The 17,406-nt window shown below is 55.0% G+C and overlaps 1 protein-coding gene across 1 annotated transcript in view; it reads right to left on the bottom strand.

Moving 5' to 3' along the window:
* The window catches only part of CD82 (CD82 molecule), a 49,754-nt gene extending 32,657 nt beyond the window's left edge, over positions 1-17,097 (bottom strand). Inside the window, exon 1 of the mRNA XM_032357297.1 lies at positions 16,963-17,097. The gene's annotated coding sequence lies outside the window, so the exon portion shown is untranslated. The remainder of the gene's footprint in view (positions 1-16,962) is intronic.
* Positions 17,098-17,406: the final 309 nt, after the last annotated feature.

Raw genomic sequence — 17,406 nt, 5'->3', positions numbered from 1 at the left:
CTTTTGCCTGCCTGCCTGCCTGCTCCTCATCCTGCCCTAGCTCTGCGGCTGACTCTTGGCTTCCTGTCAGGAAAGAAAAGATGAACTCCACCAATCCAGGCCAATATGTTCTTCCATGGGGCCCTTCCTAGGAGGCTCTGCTCCAAAACCAAGCAACGAGTCTGGGAGGCCATCGGCACCAAGAAGGGGCCACTCCTACAGAGGGTGTGGTGTTGGGAAGAGCCGGTACCTGGAGCTTTCCAGCCTCTCTGCCTGGCAACCATGCAGCCAAAGACTCAAACTGAGGCTGAGCCATAGCCTCAGACATCTCCCTCTCCATGACCCCTTGTAGACCCTACTCCCTCCCAATGCCAGTTCTAGGGCTTACAAACTCCACAGCACCAAAAGGATGCTTTTGACATCACTGACTTCATCCCCATTTATCCTTTGAAGAGACTGAGGCCCCACCCTTTTGGGGAAGGTATATGCTAAGTATGTATAGTGGGGGCAGAGAGGGGACTGGTTAAAGCCATCTGTGTTTCACCTCGAGATACATGTAGAGAAGCATATCTGTTTGTTGGGTACAGAGGTGGACAGACAGAATCCCGCCTGGTCTACAGTGACCAGCCCAGAGCTCTCTCTGTCCCTAGGGGCTGAGAAGATAACCAACCATCCTAACGTGTTGGGCACATTCAGCATCTCAGTTGCGAAGCCCTAAGTTAGAGGAATATTTAGCACTGGCTAAGAGGCTGTCCAGGAGCCCCAGATTCCAGGGGCTTCAGCAGGAAGACCCTGATTCCCAGGTGGGCCCTCAGAATTTAGTCCCCTTCCCCAGACCCCTCCCCAGCCCCACAGCAGGGGAAACAATGATGAACTGGGTGATTGTGCAGCCTTTGGATTGAGAGAGACCTAAATGCCAATCCCATTTCACAGAGCTGTGTGACTTTTGTCAAGTTGCCTACCCACTTGGAGCCTCGGCATCAAATGGGGATATGGAGGCTTGGCCAGGAAGAAGGTGGAATCAGCTTGCCATGCCCTTGGGGGCAGGCATACAGAGACACGAGACTGTGGGGGGAGGAGTCGGGCAAAACGATGACCCTACTCACAGGACAGGAGGTCCCTTAAGATGCAGGACACACACAGGTTCCTACAAACTGTCCCTGGAAGGTTGCTGTCCCCAAGAACTTGAAACCAACGTTGGGCAGAGGGAGGACTGATGAATGGGAACATTCATGGAATTTTATGTAAATTTAGGAAGCATCCCCATACTAGCACGACTTCACGAATCTGGCCTCATTGAACCCCACACCATTCTGTGAGGTAGAGAGTGGGGCTTTAACGTCCCTGTTTTATAAGCAGGATCTCCGGGGCTCAGGAATGGGGCAGCACTTGCCCTTGTCACGTGGCAGATGGGGGCCCAACTTGTGTCCCCCAAGACCCTCTGACTCTGGAGCCCAGTGTCCCGCCTACTTTGTGACCCTGTTCCCCATTCCCCATCCTCACATGGGGTCACAGAAGCCTGGCATGAGGGCAGCAGTTCCTGGCTCCTGAACTCATGGAATCAGAGCCACTAGGGTGGGGCCAGGCACCTACAGGTTTCACGCACAAGTGTTTCAGAACCCAGACCCCACACTAGCCTGCAGGGCCGGGCTGAAACACCAGGACATGGACTCGGGCCTGATCAGCACAGGCAACCTCAGACAGCCCAAGGGGCTGCCCTCCCGGGGTTCCCAAGTGGTCACTTCTATTCAGAGATTCCACCCCAAGCCAAGCCCACTGCAGTGCGTGGAATCCCCACTCCAGGCGGGCCCTGAGCTGGACATGGGAACAGATGAATGCACCCCGTCCCTGCCCTCAGGGAGTGCCCTGTCTGGAGGGACAGAGCCCTGCAAGGGAGCAATTACACACCAACATCATGTTCAAGTAGCACCCAGCCTCCCGCTCTCCTTCTGGAATGAGACAGTCACTTGAGAACACAGTGTCCGGTACTGGACAGTAACAATAGCCAGCGCTTTGGCCATGACTACTGGTCAGATCGTGTAAGTGCTTCACGCGGCTTGGTTCATCCTTGCAATGAGCCGATGAGGGGACGACTGCTTTGATCTCCAGTTTATGGGTGAATGGGTGAAGAAAGTGAGGCTCAGTGTGGGAAAGGGACTTGCCCAAGGTCACACAGATCATAAAGCTAGGAGTTGAACCCCACAGTCCGACCCTCTGCTGTCAGGCGACGTGGCCCGCAGAAACCAGTTTACAAATGGTCGGGTACTAAAATAGCTTCACCAAGGCCCAGCCTGAGTTTACTGGGTTCTACAGCCCAGTCTCTAAGCCCAGCCCTCTGAAGACCTCTGGAACCACACGGGGCACCAGGGGCCAGCCTGCACACCCATCGCAGAGCCTGGCAGCGGGTGGTTAATAAAGGGTTAACTTCTGGGCCAGGGCTGGGGTTCTCAAGACTGAGGGTGGGTGCTAACTGTGGGCCCTGGAGAGGCAACTGGGGACGAAGAAGGGGGCTCTAATCAGGGACCCCACATGGAATCAGGCAGGCCCTTCAGTCATGGCATCCTCTTCGGAGGCACTGGGTTCAAGAAGAAAGAGAACGAGCAGCTGAGAGGCCACCTCCTCCAAGCAGTCTTCCCAGAAGACTCTTCTGCACAGACTCTCTCAGAGCACTGTCTGGTGGCCCTAATTCTCTCGGCATGGGTAGTTAGGGTGGGCATCAGACATGTGGTGTCAAACCCTGGCTCTGTCTGCCCCTGTTACTTGACTTTTCTGAGTCAGGGCTCTCTAGGGTCTCATACTCTCTCCTTCAGTCCTTCCCCCCCACCTGCGTCTTCCCTTTTGTATACGTCCCTGTCTCTGCCAGTGGCTTCCTCCCTGTGTCCAAGACCAGCTCTCAAGTCTCCTCCTCTTGCATCCTGAGAGCTTCTGACATCCAGGATGTCCCATGGCAACTGGCCAGCACACAGGCTCCCGGCTCCAGCCTAGCCAGCCTTCCCCAGGGCCAGCACCAAGCTCCAGGGAGGAGTGGCCTGGAGAAATCCATTTCCACAGCTGGCTGTGGGCATCCAAGGCCTGGATTCCCAGGCAAAGTAGGGGACACTGAAGCAGCACAGATACCTGACAGCTGAGGCACAGCCTGACAGGTTTCCATCCCCAGGGAGAAAGGGCTCCAGGCCTGTCGGGTCCTCTGGGATTGCCCAGGAGCAAGGCCTGGGCAGCCTCAGCCAGGGTGCCCTTGGGTCTCGGCACTTCTGGAGACATTCTGGCTTCAGAGGTACTTGGAGGGCAGGCAAAGGTTGACTGGTGGGAGGCTGCTGTTGGGCGGGCAGTAAAAAGAGTGGCAGGAAAGGGCAGTGACGCAGACATAAGGAAAGAGAGACAGAATGACAGGGGTGGGCAACACAGAGAGAGATCCCAGGTGAAGGGAGCCTCCTGGGCATCCCCAACTCCAACCCACAGGCCTCCGGCCCTTTCAGGTCTGCACAGGAAGCCCCCAGGGGAGCCTAAGGCAAAAGCCACCCAGGAATGCAGGCCCTGCTCACCTAGACAGGATCTGGCCCTGGGAGCCAGCCCGGCTCCGCCTCCCCCTTGCTCACCCCTCGCCTTCTTCCGTAGCCAGGAGAGCCTGCCTTCCCTGTGGCCTCCCTGAGAGACTGCACCCTCCCATTCTTACCCACACTGTCCTCCCCACAACCAGTCATCAACAATGGCCCATCCCCTCCCCAGCACATTCTCCACAGCCTTGGCCTCCCCCAGATTCTGGGAGCACCAGGCAGAGCCCTGGGTGGAAACTGCCCCCTCTGATAACCCCTTCTGAGCAGGCTGGGTCTGAATCACCCAAAGGAGCACTGGAGCCACTCATGGACCCCTCAGATTGCCGACGGAGGCAGAGGACTTGATCTCAGCCAGCAGCAGCTCAGCCCAAATGAGCACCCAGGTCCCAAACAGCCCCGTGGGGTCCCCTAACTTGAGTCCCCGGGGTCCTTGGGAGGCAGAAGAAGAGAGCAACCGAGCCCAGCTTGCTCTATCCCATAATCACTGCCCTTTCCTAAACCTTAGTTTCCCTCTCTGTGCAACGGGGCAGGCCCTATGCCAGCTTCCAGAGCTCCTGGGGCCGGAATCTAGGACCGTTCACCCTGGAGACCTAGGGCTCTGCCATTTCCACCTCCTCTCAACCTGCTTCCCACTCCCATGCTGGGGCATGCCACTGCAAGGCAAAATTTAGCCAAGAATGTGAGCACCGCCAAGAGGTGGGGAATGGGTGTGGGTGGAAAGGTCACGAGTCCCCGCCATGGGCCTTGGCAAGCCCCCTTCTCTCTCTGGGCTAACAACAGTTCGTTCCTACCTTACAGGGAGGTAGGAGATTTGAGAAATCAAAATGCTCTAGCACAAGGAAGGGAAGCATGTGATTATTATCACCGGGAGAAGGTTCCAGGCCACAGGGAACTAGGAGGAGGGGTATATAGACAGATAGACAGAAATGGAAAGGAAAGGTGCTTGGCACTACAGGAAAGGGTCTGTGTCCCCAGTGGGCCCTAGGGGCCCCTGGCATTCCAAGAGTTCTCAGCATAAGGACCTGCAGTGACACCACCTTGGTCTCAGGCAGTCAGGCAGGGCCTCAGGCCTGGCCTCCCACCCCAGGCATGCTGCTTCCCCCAGGCGACCCAGCATACCAGCACCAGAGCCAAGGGCTTAATGGCCTGGTGAGCCTCCGGGTGGCCAGAGAGAGAAGGGACTGTTTGTGATGCAGTAGGAAAGCAAACAAATAAATCAGCCATGGCAGGCTGGACTCAAGGCTCCTGGGAGGCAGCTTTGGGCTTCAGGCCACCGGGACTCCTACCCCTACCCCACCTCTACTGGGATCCCAAGAATAGAGAAGGCAGGAGTATCCCCCTTCTACAGATTGGGAAACTGAGGCTCAGGGAGGTACTGTGCCTGGGGTCACAACTTGGAACCAGCAGAGCCTGTTTAAACACATTTGTTTGCAGCTGATTCTGTCCTTCTGCCCAATCTGTCCCCTTTTATCAGCCTAGAACACCACCCAGGCTGGAGCAGATATAACGCAAGCCTTAGACCAAAGCCCAGCCAGACACCTGCTCTAGGGTGTCAGGTGGGTGGAGGCAGAATGAAGCCTGAGCTGATTGCAGGGGAGGGAGGGACAGGCATTTCCTGAGTGCCTCGAACCCACCAGACGTCAGAGGTTGATGTTTTGCACGCTTATCTCATGCAAGGCTTGCAAGTGGTCAGTGAGGAAAGTTGTGTTCTTATTTTTAGGAGATGGAAGCCAGAGGACAGAGAAGACAGGGGACTTGCTCGAGGTCACAAAGTGTGAAAGCCACAGGTCTGAGGCTGACCCTGAAGGGGTCAGGCGCCCCCAGTACACACAGACCCAGCACCCTGAGCCCTATCAGCCTGGCAGACCTTTGGGGGGCTCAGACCCACAGCAGCCACAGACTCTACTCTGGGGGCTTGTGAACTAGCTCACCCAATGGACAGACCCTGAGAAAGCTGAGTTGGCTAGGCCAATGTGCCACGGCTGGCCCCAGGGAAGACGGTGGCCAGAGCCGGGCCTCAGAGAATGAGGAAGACTCAGGTCAGGGGACAGGGGAGGAGGTGAAGGCATTCAGACGGAGCTATGGGACCCAGGCACCTCGGTCTGGGAGTCTGGAAAATTCTGTACTGTTCAGGAGTACAGGAGGGCAGACACAATCCAGAGGGGAAGACGGGGGTTAGGTAGGAGGCATAGCCGGGCCTGACCCCCACTCCCTGGGCATTTGGGGCCCATCACCACCAGGGGCCCCAAATGCCCAGGCAGGAGCCTATAACAGGGATGGCCCGAACCACCCTATCTTCCCTCCACAGGTTCCTGGGCCAAAGCAAGGATCCCGGTGCAGTCCTTTTCTGGAGTCCCTTGCACCCCAAATCTACCAGGCCCTGGGACCTCCAAAGCGGAGGCTGAGAATAGAGAGGAGGCTAGAGGTCCCCTTCCTCTCTAAGGAGGCAGCCTGGGGGCGATGGGCCAGGCTCAGGACAGGGAGAAAAGGTAAGAGGGATTCCAGTCCTGGCTCCAGCACCTCCTTAGCTGTCAGATCCCAGGCATGTCACCCATAGCCTGTCATTATCTGTAAAATGGGCTCAGAAATAACACCCTTGCTGCCTACTTCACAAGGTGTGGGGAGGCCTGTGGGGAAGAAGTACGTGAGAAAATGTCCATGGCTAAAAGCTATAAAGCGTAAGGTATCATTAGCAGAAATAAGAACTCTGACACCCCAAGGAGGGGAGTGACTTCCCCAAGGTCACACAGCCAGGTGGCAGCACAGCACTGTGTGACCTGGGTCTCCAGATGGGTAGAACAGGGCCCTCCCCCAGCCAGACTACGAGTCCCAGAGTAGCCATACCCCTCCGGCGGACCCTCTTTGATGGGTGCAGCCCACCCCCACCAACCCTTAGCTCCTTCGGTCCAGGACCTGCTGCCACTCTAGACCAGGGAATCTGGGAACGGAAGCCCAGCTCTGAGCCCTGCAGCTGTGGCTTTGGGCACGTTGCTACAGCCCTGGGACCCTCCACGTCCTCATCTGTAAAATGGGGGCCACTCGGTCACTGATACCACGGCTGCAAAGTGCCCAGGGTGGGGCCTGGCACATCTTAGCTTCCCAACAGAGGAGGGCTCTCTCCTCTTCCTCTGCTGTGCCTGCCTGACCACAGCCAGGCTTAGGCACACGTTTCCACGGCTTCCTGGAAAAATGCCCCGAACAATAACTGGGAATATAAATGGGCTGAAAACATTAGATCTTAGAAGGTCACGTTACTGAATGGCTAGTAGGTGGCGGGTGGGGGGGAATAAAAAGCAGAGCAAGACCCTGGTTCAGAGACAGTGTGGGGGACCCTGCCTCCCCCAGCCCCCTCACCTGGGGTCCTCTGGGTCCCCCTCAGTGTTCACGGAATGCACCTCTGCCCCCGCACCGGACCCACATGACGGAAGCCCAGAGTATGTGATACAGTTTGGGGTGGGGAGTGTTGTTGAGGGGGAGCACGGAGAGGTGACAAGGCTGGGGTTTCTGTAGTGCTTCCAATGGCTTTCAGGGCTAACTTGGACATATTAGGTTCCCTGTCAGAGCCTTAGTTCTCCTTCCTACAAAATGGGGATGGTGATAAGCATCTTATCCTCTTGCACATAAATATATAATTGCACATCCTGGAAAAGCTGACGAGGTGGAGGCAGGGGGAAGGTGAGTTTCGGCCTCATGCAAGCCTTTACCAGGTGGGACCAAACGGTTCCTACTGGCAGCTAAGATTCACCACACAGCCTCCAGTGGCCCATTCTACGACTCCATTGGTTCTCCAATTGTAGTTCCCAGACCAGCAGCAACAGCATCTCCTAGAAACCTATTAGCCATCCGCTTTCCTGAGCTGCCCCCTACGACTCCATTGGTCCTTCTGACCAATGGAATCAGAAGACTTAGGGGCATGAACCATGCATTAACAAACCCTCCAGGAGATTCTGCCATATGTCAGAGTTTGGGAACCACTGCCCCCCCCCTCCATGACCCACCTCCTACTCCAGAAAAACTTCTTCCCACAGACTCATCTTCTCATTCCCTGGCTCCCAGAAGGCTGCTGAGAAGGAAGGAGTCACCATGGAGAAAGGTCATTAAATACTAAAGAGACCTCATAATTAGTTAATGACACCACAGGCTCCTGGAAAGGAGGCAGGAGGAGGGTCAAAAGTCAGATTCAGACTCTAGTTGAAGAGGAACAGCTCCCCATATCTGTCTTTTTCCTTCTGTCTCTTACCCGCCTCCCCCCAACACAGATCCCAAGCACTGGCCCCTTTTCTTCTATGTGCTTGCTACCTAGCTCCTAGGGACACAACACCCTCTCTCCCTACTGGGGCTAGAGCTAAGTTTGGGGATACATTCTGGTGGGTATGGAGGAAAGAATTTTTCCCTGAGAACTGGTCCCTCAGACCACAAGTTTAAAAACCAGCTGGCTAGAAAGCCACTTCTAGGAGTCTACTCCGTGAAGAGTATTAGATGTGAGCACAAGATATATGTATGGACAAGGCAGTCACTCTAGCGACCTGGGAGCTAATGAAAAACTCAAAATGGCCGAAACGTGCAACAGTAGGAGAATGCGAAACTGGGTCATGGTGGATCCACACAGTGTGATACTACGGGGCTGGGAAACGTGCTGAGGAAGAATATTGAATAACATGGAACAATCCTCCCTTTACTATGTTAACCCACCGTGGCGGCAGAGGAAGTCGTTCGTATGGTATTATCCCAACTGTGTGTGTGTGTGTGTGTGTGTGTGTACACCAAACTGTTCCCAGTACTTATTTCTGAATGGTTCTTGCCTCCTTTACATCTATCCCTTAACCTCTAAGGTTTTCCACAAAAAAAAATTTCGTCAGTAATTATAAAGTTTGTGCCTGTGTGTATGTGTGTGTGTCTGCCCATTTGGTTCGGATGGAGAAGACGTTTCTAAACAGTTGAGAGAGAGAGCCTTCCTACCTCAGAACCACCGGTCTGGGTGGCCTCTGCTGCAAGGGGGACATGGTCTCTCCCAGGGAATGTCCACATTCCATGTGGACGTCATCCCAGTGCACAAGATCAGGACTGTAAGTGGAAGCTAAGGGAGGATAGGTTTGCTTAAATTCTGTAGCAGATATATTTTTTTAAGAGTCAGATCTGGGGCACCTGGAGTCCCTTGTACCCAAAGGGTGGCTCAGTTGGTTGAGCGACTACCTTTGGCCCAGGTCATGATCCTGGAGTCCTGGGATCGAGTCCCGCATCAGGCTCCCTGCTCGGCAGGGAGTCTGCTTCTCCCTCTGACTCTCCCCCTTCTCATGCTTTCTCTCTCTCTCAAATAGGTAAAATCTTAAAAAAAAAAAAAAAAAAAAAGTCAGATCTGTGCAGGGGAGAAGGGCTCTTTATTTCTCCATAGCAGTGGTAGGCGCAGCCTTCATGTGCCATTCTCTGGGTTTTACTGAGGGGGCTTCCTGTGTTAGGCCCGCTGCTAAGCGTTTCACCCATACCCATTACCTCATGTAACCCCCCCCCACACACACCCCCGCCGCCGGCAAGCCACGGGAGAGGTACCACTATCATTCCCCAGTTCACGGATAAGGAAACCAGGGTTCTGGGCGGTTGAGAAACTTGCCCAAAGGTGAACAGATAATGGGAGGACGAGCTGGCCCACATCTAGGTCCCCTACATGCCCCCAGGGGACTTCTGACACGCAGGGTTTGAAAAGCGCGCTCCACAGTGTCACAGTGTCGCGGCAAAAGAGGGCAGGAGAGGGCGTGGGCAGAGAGGAAGGGGATCGGGGAGCCTTGCCCAGAGCCTCTAAATGTTCAGCGCAAGTAGACCCACACATCCTGCCTGCCTCCATTACTCCCCCGCTGTGTGGTCAGGAAAGGTCGGGGAGGTGAGCTGTCGACGTGACCCACAGGGACCCAAGGACCAGCCGCCCACTCACTCACGCAGGACCTCAGACAAACCAATCCTCCCGCAGCCCCACTGACTTATTTCCTCTACACACCACAGCATCTCACCGGGTCCCACGGCAACAACATTCCAATAAACCATCTCCTAAACCAGTGACTGTGAAAGTGATTTTCCAACCACAGTAGAATTATTCATTGTTACCATTATTATTAGCAATGACAAATCAACATGTATTGAGTGCTTACTGCTTACCTGACATCATTCCAATTGCCTTCTACTTATCCGTGGAACGCATATTGTCCTCTCCACTTGTTTCCCTAAGGAAGGACCTCTACCAGGAGAACACCTCTAGCCTCGCTCCGCCTCCTCCCTTACTTCCTGGACCCCAACAGAGGCTTCTGTGATTGGCTCATCTCAAAAACACACTGGGCATGCTCGGCGGGGCATGCAGCCTTCCATCCTGGCTGCCCTCCGCTCCTACCACCTGTTCCTGCAGGGAGGCTGGCCCCTGTCCAGCGCTGCTTGTGACCGGACAGGTAACTCTGCCAGTTCGACGGCAGACGGTTGGAAAGCCCTCTGGGCCCCGGATCTAAAGCCGTGTTCTCCGGCCAGCCTTCTCAGTGTTGATGCTTCCTGTCCGAGCCCCATCTCTGTCATCTGTTTCCATTTGGTTCCAAATTCAGAAGAAGGGGGTCTCTCTGAAACCTCAACATATGTTAAGATCCTTCAATCCTTGTAGCGCGGCCCCGAATGAGAGATTATTATCATCTCTATCCTCTACAAGAGGAAATTAAGCCCTCTGGTGTCAAGGACTGTAGAAAGCTTTCTAGGCAGGCAGCGTTCAGGGTGTATTCCCCGGGGATGGAAGTTAGGATGACATTCCCAACTATATCCAACTCGTCTCCCAGGCTCTGAGGCCAGTGGACGTAGCTACTGCTTCCACAGACACTCCCTCGGTCTTTTGATAAAAGGCATGGCAATTGATACATCAAACCAACACCCAATCCCTTTGGGAACAAATATGATTGATCAACAACAAAAACCAGACTGTGATCCCAAATTCAAATAATATCTTTCTGTTTAAATATGTATAGTAAGTTTCTCCATAGCTTTACTGTATAAGTCCATTCCTTCTTTCGTGAGCATAAGACTATGGAATCATTGCAGGAGATTCAGAAAATTGAGGAAGGAGGAAAAAATAAAGGTCTGCAATCTGATCTGTATAATCCCATTATTGTGTATTTAAACGTACTTATTCATCTACTTTTCAGCCTGGAGTACAGTTGTGGGGTGGGGGAAGCTCTGCTATTCTGTGTCCACAGAGCCCCCATGGGGGAACTAGGACCTGCCCACCTACACTGGCTGTCTGTCTTGGTGCAGGAGAATGGACTGGGCACCCAGAGTCCTCTTTCTGAATAAATCCCTGAGACTGCCAGCTGTGACGTCACGTGTGCCTCATTTACAAAAGTCAATTGCAGCAAATACAGGATAACAGTTTCTAGTTCTGCAGCCCAAGAAAGGCTGTGACTTTTTCAAGGTCACAAGGCAAGTAAAGGACAGGCTAGGGTCTCCTGATCCCCACTCTCAGGCTATTCACCAAGCTTTTCCCCAAAGACTCACCCCCCAAGGACTGAAATCCTGCTTCCTCTTAATAATAGAAGCACTACCAAAACCAGCTGAAATACGTATGTATGTAGCACTCACCATGTGCCAAGCACATGTCATAAGTGCTTCATGTATATTAATTCACATCATTCTTGGGGTGCCTGGGTGACTGAGTTGTTAAGTGTCTGGCGTCAGCTCTGGTCATGATCCCAGGGTCCTGGAATTGAGCCCCGCATCGGGCTCCCTGTCCCTTTTCCACTCCCCCTGCTTATGTTCCCTCGCTCACTGTGTTTCTCTCTGTCAAATAAATAAATAAAATCTTTAAAAAAAAATCACATCATTCTCAATAGACCTATGAGGTAAACACTATTATGATCCCTATTGTAGATGCCAAAATGGATGCACAGACGGGCTAAGACACTTGCCCAAGGTCTCACCCAGCAGGCAAGTAGCAGAGGCAAGAATCACCTTTAGGCAGTTAGGTTTGGGACATCACTTGTGGTTCCTTCCCAACTTAGGCCAACCCCAGCTGGTCCCCAGGCCAGCTTCTGGAGCACTGACCGCCTGAAGAAGAAAACCAACCTAGGGGCGCCTGGGTGGCTCAGTGGGTTAAGCCTCTGCCTTCGGCTCAGGTCATGATCCCAGGGTCCTGGGATGGAGCCCCGCATTGGGATCTCTACTCTGTGGAGAGCCTGCTTCCTCCTCTCTCTGCCTGACTCTCTGCCTACTTGCAATCTGTCAAATAAATAAATAAAATCTTAAAAAAGAAAGAAAGAAAGAAAGAAAACCAACCTAGAGGTTCACTTCCCTAGACAAAGTCACCCTGCAACTTCCCATCAGATCCAGGATGTGAACCCAGACTTCCAGTGCTTCTTCCACTTTCCTACATTGGTTCTAGAAGCCTAGGTTCAGGAACAACCACTTCTTTCCAGGATCCCCCCTCTCAGCACAACAAAAAAAGTCAGGCACAGGGCCCAAAGTAGAGTCAGAAGCCCCCACTGTGGGGAATGAAGGCAGAAGGGACAGCGAGGGGCCTCCCAGAGTGACACACCTAGTGGCCTGCAAAGAGACTGTCAGGGAGGGGCCTCCCACAGGGCAATTTCCCATTCCCCCAGCCTGGAGCCTGTGCCCTCACAGGACAGTAGCACCTTCCACAAATAACACGAACTAAGCCAGAGACCCTTCACCAGGCTGGAGCCAGAGGAAGTCGAGCTGTTCCCCTCTCAGGAGGGGAAAGGCCAGGCCTCACAAGGGAAGCTGAAGCCCTGACCGAAGCAGTCCCAGGCCAGCCAAACCATTCTCGCCTCCCTGGTCCCAGGTTCCAGGAGCAGAATGCGCAGGCCCAAAGGGCAAAGCATGGGCATCCAGACCCGGCTTCCCAGCTCCACCTTTGCCAAGGAGTCGCCAAGGATCTGGCACCGAGCTGGGTCCTGCTGGGCCACCCCGAGGAGAATCACTTACTTATGCATTCAACCATCATTTCCTGAGAGCCTGCTGTGGGCCAGGTCTTGTGCCAGCAATCAAGGATACAGAGATGGACAGGGAAATCCCTGCCTGAGAGGGTTCATGGAGTCACTCCATATGCCACCAAAGAGCAGCGGGAGAGTAAAGTACTCAGTGCAGACAAGCAGAGTCCCCGGGGAATGCACTTTTTGTTCTATGCTCATGTCATCCTATGAGGCTGCTCCTGTTACCCAATTCACAGATTCAGAAACTGAGGCTCAGAGAGGGTCACAAAGCTGGGAAGGACAGAGCCAAGATTCTAGCTCCAGAGTCCCGCTCTCGCCATGCTCTACCATCTTCCTGATCCAGCAGACAGGCAGAAGGTAGGTAAGGCGGCTTCAGGTGCAGTAAGCAAGGGTAAGGTAAGGAGGTGGTCTCAATTCTTGACTGTGTGAGAGGAATCACGCAGTTCACCCTGGGGTGTGTGTGTGTGTGTGTGTGTGTGTGTGTGTGTGCGCGCGCGCGCACGTGCATGTGTTCACATGGGCTCCACTTTACAAACAACAGATTCCAGGCCGCAGAACGTCCTAAAAGGCCAAGGGAAGGAACGAAGCACCACAGAGAAGGGAAGCCCAGAGAGGAGAAGGAACTTACCCGAGGTCACACAACCTATAAACAAAGGAGCCGGAACTAATTCCAAGAACCAGAACCCAAGGCCTCTTCTCTCCCGCTCAGCTGCTTCTCTGTGTCAGCACAGAGTGAATCAGCTGCTGACAGGAAAACCAACGTGTAGGGGGAACCCCAGGGGTGAGTCAGGAACCAGCCAGCCCCCAGACACCAACTGGGCCTGTGACAGAGGCCCTGAGCCTGTGGTTGGCCTCCTCACAGGCCGCTTCGGGATGGGGTGCGGGGAGGAGGGAAGCAACACATACCACAGGGCTCACTGTGTTTACCTCTGGGCTTCCCTCCTGGCTCCTCGGATCCAGGCTTAGAGGAGGGGAAGCCGGTGGGCAGAGCAGCTCCTGCTGAGATGAAACAGGCCCCCCAGCCCTGGCCCCATCCTGTCCCACAGAGGGGCCCAGGCTCTTGCTGAGCCAACTCCTGACTGTTTGATGCTCTTGATTAAACCCTAACTGCCTCCTCTCAGCTTCCCCTGGGGTGGAAGAAGTGGTTATAACGGTCTGGAGTAAAGGGTCAGGGCCACGCCCAAACCAGGGGGTGCCAGCTGGCCCCAGATGCTCCAAATCCACGGGAATGTTCGAGGCTTGGGTCTGCTCAGCCTCAGGCCAGGAGGGGGCTGTCTGGTGTTCAGGTGGAACAGGGTTGGGTCCTCAGGCTGGGGAGGTATTGCGGGGAGGGAGAGCTAGGCAGTGGCTCAAAAGTCTGAGGCTGAGAGAAAGAGGGAGAGAGAGGAGAGAAGGGAAGAGAGAGAGACGGGACTGCCCCACTTGGCAGAAACTTGAGAAGAGCCAACCAAAATCCACACCCCCACACGTGGGAAATTGGTGTCCCCACCGCCTAACCGTTCACCCAGCCCTCCCTGGACTGTAGCCAGGAAGGGGAGAGCCCCAGGCACTTCTCCCCATCTACGCTGCTCTCAAACCCACTGCTGGCTGGTGCAAGCTCCCACCACTTGCCCAGATGTCCCCCCCACAACCTCTCGCCCCGAAGGGCCTGGGACAGAGGCCCTGAGCCTGTGGTTGGCCTCCTCACAGGCAAATACTGGGCCTACTGGGCAGCTTCCCTCCCTATCACTCCAAAGCACGCCTCACCCTCCCCAGCACCTCTGAGCCCCTGCTAGACACTAGGGTCAAGGCTGGGTGGAGGAATACGAAAAAAAAAACAGGGCACACATGGGGATCCTTCCTCTTCTCCCCGAGTCACCATGGCTCTCCACCCACCCCTCTGATGGCACCTCTTCCTTCACTCCCAGCAGCAGACACCCCAAAAGCCCGCAAGTCCCTCCCTCCTTCCCCATCACCACAGGCCTGCGATCCTTCTCCCTTGACCACTGAGTCCCTCACCCCAGCACATCTGGCAAACTGGTTTCCTAAAGCGCCCCTCTGAATACGTCACTCCCTGGCTCAACAACCTTCAGTGGCTCTCACTTTCTGCAAATCAGATCCAAACATCTCACCTTGGCATTGAAGGCCCTCCATGAGTTAATCCAACTTACCATTCCCCCCTTCACAGCCCTGCTGAGTCCCAGTTCTTCGGCCAGACTGATCAAACTAGCAGTTTCTTAAAAAGTCCCTGAACACGGTGACCTCCTGCTTTTGCCTAGGTGTTTTCCTCTGCCCAATGCCCAAAACTGTCACTGCAGCAGGGGAAACCTTCCCAATTCTTAAGACCCACTCCAAATTCCACCTCTTCCATGAAAGTTCCCTGTAATACTTTTTTCATTGATCTCCTGTCAGGGTCGCTGGTATCCCTTCCCAGACAGTAAGCAACTGAGGACAGAGGCAGTGTGTCATCCTTTGTCATGCGTCATGTGGGCTGGAGGCGGGGGGGAGGGGGGGTGGGCACTTCTAGTATTTGCTTCCTAAGTACTCTTTGAAATGAACATCTTCTCGTTCCCCAACCCCCTATCCCCCACCATGGATCCCACTTAGTGACCCTCTTCCTCCCCCACAATACCACACTCTAATCTTGAGCTGTTCACATGCTTGGACAGGGGAGACTGAGGCCCCAAGCTGATCCAAGCCCAATCAGGACTGGCTCCTGGGAGCCCAGGAGCTCCTCTCCCTCTGCCCTGGTTTCTCTAGGATCTCACTGCTTCTAAGCACCTTCCCCTCTGAAAGGCACACACACTGTCTCCTCCCTATAGAGCAGGCTTCAGTCACACTCTGTCCCATACTACTTTCTAGCTGGTTCCAGAGTGTTCCAGGGTTCATCTCCCCAGGACATTCAGGGAACCGACATGCAGCACCCCCGGTCTCCTTCGGTGCCCAGCCTTGACTGAACAGGTTAACAAGTGCCCACATTGACCCTCACCTTCACCCCAAGCCAAGTGTTCAGTGGAATAGCTGGGCTCCAGACACCAGAGCAGCACAGACCCATGAAATCTCATCTGGCTCCAGGCTCTGGGTGTGTGTTATCTTCCCCAGCAGGGGCATGGTGGGAGTGGGGGAGCCTGACTGTCAGCAGCCCCAAATGAGGGCAGAGCCCAGGTCTGTCTAGGTCTTCTCTGTATTCCCTAGCTCCATTTCATATATAGTAGGTGCTCAGTAAACGTTGTAACTGGACAACCACCAGCCCCAAGCGCTATGACAGAAAACTCAGCCACTTTTTGGTCCAGATGACACACTCCCCAAATGTGAAATGGACAAAGTGATGCAGGTGGCAGGTGGCAATTTCTGGCACTCACAGGGTCAAGAATGGCTGTAGCCTGCTCTCCAAAAACAGGCTCATTCCCAGGCAGGAAGCCAGTCCATCACCTGCCTGCCTGCCTCAGAGCAGCTGTCATATAGCGAGGGCTGACTGGGTGCCTGACGCCTTGCTAAACACTGTATATGAATTACTGTTTAGTCCTCGCCACTGCCCTTGGATTCTGCCAGGACTCCCATTTTACAGACGTAGAAACTGAAGCTTGGAGGGAAGTCGTAGAAACTGAAGCTTGGAGGGAAGTGCAATCCTAATCAGTTTGGTCCCAGACCTTCAGATCGTGCCCACTGAATGAGGCCGCCCAGCTACAATGGCCCTGGCACAGAGCACACACTAGCACCAGGAACAGAAACCTCCAGGCCAATGAACTAACCCTGAGCATGCAGCAAGAGCCCCGGGCCCCAGGCTTGACTCTGGACCCAAAGTTTGTCGGGGTTTTCCCCTTCTCTCCCCGCCCCACCAAGAACTTGTCCCCTGGTTTCCAACCACGGCCTCCCAGGCCACGTCACCTGGAAATGCCCCAGGAAGGGGACAAAAGCCCCTGCTGAGGATGTGGTCTGAAGTGTTACTGGGATCTCAGTGTTAGGGGGAAGGCGAGACTGACGTTTCCTTGCTTTACTCTGCTTCCCCGGGGCTTGTGGGTTCAAGCCCCATCGGAGAAACTAGTGTGAACTTTAAAGTACTTCGCTTAACTCTAGGGGAACGTTCCCTTGGCCCAGCGCCACCGGGCAGGGAGAACCAGCCAGCACGCTGTGAACACCGGCGACTGAACTGCAGTCCGCTCTCACCTGCCAGCCCTCGCTTTCCAGGGCTTTCGTGAGAAAGGGCAACCGAGCATGGAGTTCACCTGGTTCAACCTACTCCGTTTACGGAACCCAAGAAGCCCAGAGCAGGGTGGGGGAGTCGGGCCCGGGGCCACACAGCTGGTAGACGACACAGCCGGAAAACTGGGGGTCAGGACTCGGGGACTTAGGCTCCTTTTCACCCACCAGCTGCTGCTGTCACTTGCTCCGAGCAAGCCGCCCAGGCGGGCTCTGGAAGTGGAGACGAAAACTAACTTTGCTGCTGTTGGTCCGGCCGGCCTCCCCCCTGCCCCTCTCACCTTCTGGCTTTGCTTTCTGCTCGGCGCTGCAAGCCCGGCGTCGCCCGCTCGCGCCCACCCGCGTCCGACTGCGCAGCTCTGAGCTCAGTCACTCTGCAGTTCTCCCGGCGACCGTCGGGGAACGCAGGGGCTGGAGGAGGCCCCGCCCCCGGATGACACGCCCTGGGCACGCCCCCCTGCCCTGCGGGAATGTTGCTGCCTCCAAGCAGTACCCGGCTCCGCCCACCAGGCCTCCCTAGGAGATACCCGTAAGCCCCGCCCCCGGCCTGGGGGTGGGAGGGGCTCCTCTTGCCCCGCCCCGCTCGTTGTGGCCTCCCTAATTCACCCGCCAGGCCTGCCCCCGTGCCCGCCTCCTCGCCACGCCTCCTCAGATAGGTACTCTGCGCCGCTGCTGCCACCCGGCCCCTCAAGGCCGGATCCTGGCTCCTAGCCCTACCCGGGTAG

Source organism: Mustela erminea, chromosome 9, assembly GCF_009829155.1.
Source record: "Mustela erminea isolate mMusErm1 chromosome 9, mMusErm1.Pri, whole genome shotgun sequence".
Classification (NCBI taxonomy): Eukaryota; Metazoa; Chordata; class Mammalia; order Carnivora; family Mustelidae; genus Mustela; species Mustela erminea.
The sequence above is the reverse complement of the archived record's forward strand: the minus strand, read 5'-3'. Positions and strand labels throughout refer to the sequence as shown.